The sequence below is a fragment of the Tenrec ecaudatus genome, chromosome 5 (genome assembly GCF_050624435.1).
Source record: "Tenrec ecaudatus isolate mTenEca1 chromosome 5, mTenEca1.hap1, whole genome shotgun sequence".
Taxonomy (NCBI): Eukaryota; Metazoa; Chordata; class Mammalia; order Afrosoricida; family Tenrecidae; genus Tenrec; species Tenrec ecaudatus.
Genome location: NC_134534.1, coordinates 42,657,459 through 42,660,629, shown reverse-complemented (window position 1 = coordinate 42,660,629; position 3,171 = coordinate 42,657,459). Strand labels below are relative to the sequence as shown.

Below are 3,171 nucleotides of genomic sequence, written 5' to 3'. Positions count from 1 at the left end.
TATTGAGAGCAGGTTTCAAAATTAGTTAGACCCTTCACCTCCAGTTGACATGTACGTGGTTTGGGTCTTTGCTGTTTGCAAAGTAAGTTACATGGAAGTTGGTGCCTTTCTCGCGAATGATGATCCTGGGTAGTCTTGCTTTGTGTCATACAGTGAGAAGGGCAAAGCCTGCATACATGACCATCCCATGAAGTAATATAGCCATTGATGTCCTTCTGTTTCCAGTAAAGTCTGTGTAACATTAAACACCTCCAGTCATATTAGTCACTTGTTTTCTTACCTGTGTCTTGTTATAGGTGGTCATCTTCTTTCGATCAGGAGATGCGCCTCATTCATTTTTGCATTTTCGGGCCAATTGCAGTACCTGGAAGACGATATATATTAATAAATGGTGCATAAAAAGAAAATCAATGTATTTTCCCTGTTTATTAGATGATCCACTATTACACTCTGGATCACAAATCACATATTTCTGTCTCCTCTAATCAAGTATAATATTTTTAACCTAGGTCACGTCACAAAAATTATAGATTTAAGGCCTTGTGAATTTAAGGTGAAAGTGGAAACACAGTTGAGAAGTTCTTAAAAGGTTATGTATAAAATCATTATTATTGTTGTTGGGTGTTGTCCAGTTGGTTCCAACTCACAGTGACCTGGTATGCAACAGAATGAAACACTGCCAGTATTGTGAGATTCTCACAATTGTTGCTATTTGTAGGTCTATAGTGAACCTAGAGGACAGAATAGAACTGCCCTTGTGGGTTTCTTTCTTTCTTTTTTTAAGTCATTTTATTGGGGGCTCGTACAACTCTTATCACAATCCATCCATCCATCCATTGTGTCAAGCACATTTGTACATTCGTTGCCCTCATCATTCTCAAAACATTTGCTCTCCACCTCAGCCCCTAGCATCAGCTCCTCATTTCCCCCCTCCCTCCCTGCTCCCTCTCCTTCATGAACACTTGATAATTTATAAATTATTATTTTGTCATATCTCACACTGTCCAATATCTCCCTTCACCCACTTTTCTGTTGTCTGTCCCCCAGGGAGGAGGTTATATGTAGATCACGCTAATTGGTTCCCCCTTTCCACCCCACCTTCCCTCTACCCTCCCGGTATCGCCACTCTCACCACTGGTCCTGAGGGGATCATACGCCCTGGATTCCCTGTGTTTCCAGTTCCTATCTGTACTAGCCAGATTTGTAAGTTAGAATTGGGATCATGATAGTGGGGGAGGGTTGGGGGGGAGGGGGCCTTTAAGAACTAGAGGAAAGTTACGTGTTTCATCGTTGTCACACTGCACCCTGACTGGCTCATCTCCTCCCTGTGACCCTTGCGAGTCTTTCTCTTTTTTGCTGCCCTTCTACAAAACCAAACCCGATGGTCTTCTCCAGGGACTGGTCCCTTCTGGCAACATGTTCAAACTCCACAAGATGAAGTCTTGCCATCCTCGTGTCAAAGGAATATTCTGGTTGTTCTTCCAAGACAGACTTACATATTCTTCTGAAAGTCCATAATATTTTTAAGATTCTTTGCTAGCACTGCAATTCAAATGTATCACTTTTTCCTTTATTCTTCCTTATTAAATGTCCAATTTTCACCTGCATCTGAGGCCAGTGAAGATGCCATGGCTTGGGTCGGGGCATCTTAGTCCTCGAAGGAACATCCTTGTTTTGCCCTGTTTTTATTTTCACTTGCCCAAACTTTATTAAAGGAAAAAAAAGCTATGATGGTAAATATCTAGAACAGAGCCTATTTTCTGTGATTTGTCCCTTGAAAATGTGACATTTGATTTCCAAACACATACCAGAAGTGTGCAACGGTCCACCGCAACTGTACCAAGCAGGGGAGAAGCGGAAGTGTTCATCTTCCAACTGTGCCCAGTCTGTGCCCAGTCTGTGTCCAGTCTGTGTCCAGTCTGTGCCCAGTCTGTGCCCTCGCAATAATGGACTGAACAGTGACAATGGCTTCATTGATTGTTGTCTGCAGCTGTCTGAGTTCTTCTGTCTGCAGCACTCGGAGAATCTGAGCTGCTTCATTAAGGACTGCATCTCCCATGTCAAAACCAAGACCGTGCTTGTCTGAAGCAACAGGCAAGCCCTCTTTTGTTTGATGAGATTTAGCAACTGCATCCTGTGTCAGGTTCAGGAACCAAAATTCGAATTGCCTTTATCATTACCAGGTTACCATCATGGCGCGGACTCTGAAGAAGGTTAGCCAAAGCCATTACACCTGCCTTGAAGTCAGGGTCATTTACAGCCAAGCTGACCAGTGGCTCGGCATTTTAAAAAAATCATTTTAGTGGGGGCTCGTACAATCCGCATTTCTAGCTGCATTGTCAGCATTTTTTGCATTATCAGGAACTGTGGCCTTGTATTTTTCAGCATTCTCTCCACATTCGAGTCTAACAGCTGAGTCAAGAAGCCAGTCAATTGCTTCTTGTAGCTCTTGAGTCGTGAAAGGACAGTTAACATCTTTGAGATACTTTTCTAAGAACTTCGGTCAATCGCTGCTGTGGCTGCTTCTTAAATTCCCTCTGTCTTCAATCTTGTACTGTCTGATTATCTGGTCTTTAAGCCACACAGTAACATTTCTAAATCGTTCCATCTTTGCAGTTGAAGCTGACAGGGTTGTGATAATCGAGGGTCGTCAGCTTGCGTCGAAACATGGTCCCGGCTCCCCGCAGCAGTCCCCGAGGTGCAGCAGGGACACTGGAGGCGAGGTGAGGAAGAGGATGGCGAAGGCATCCACGCCGCAGCGAGAGGGCCGTTTTTCACGGTTTTAACGAGGTCTTTCTTGTGCAATCAACTTACCTAATCGGTCAACATTGAATATGGGTCCAAGCAAGATGAAATCATTGACAACTTTTGGCAGTTTATGTTGATAAAAGATAAACTTTATATTCTGTGTGGTGATTTTTAAAAAATGAGTACAAATATGGGTTTCTTCTACTTGGTTGGCTGGCATTACTATAAGACTAGCAGCTTCACTCTTTGGTATATATCAAAAAGAAGTGAAGTAGTGACTCAGATACATGTTTGAGGCTAAGCCAAAAGCACCGCTACAAAATCATAGGCACCTTTACTAAACCTTTATTAAACAAGAACATCACAATGTGACGCCATTGTTTCAAATGTATCCTTGTGGTAGTTGGGTGACTTTATGTCAAC

General features: G+C 42.9%; 1 pseudogene; it reads right to left on the bottom strand.

The window, feature by feature from the left end:
* Positions 1-1,864: 1,864 nt before the first annotated feature.
* On the bottom strand, positions 1,865-2,669 carry LOC142449074 (RNA transcription, translation and transport factor protein pseudogene; annotated as a pseudogene).
* Positions 2,670-3,171: the final 502 nt, after the last annotated feature.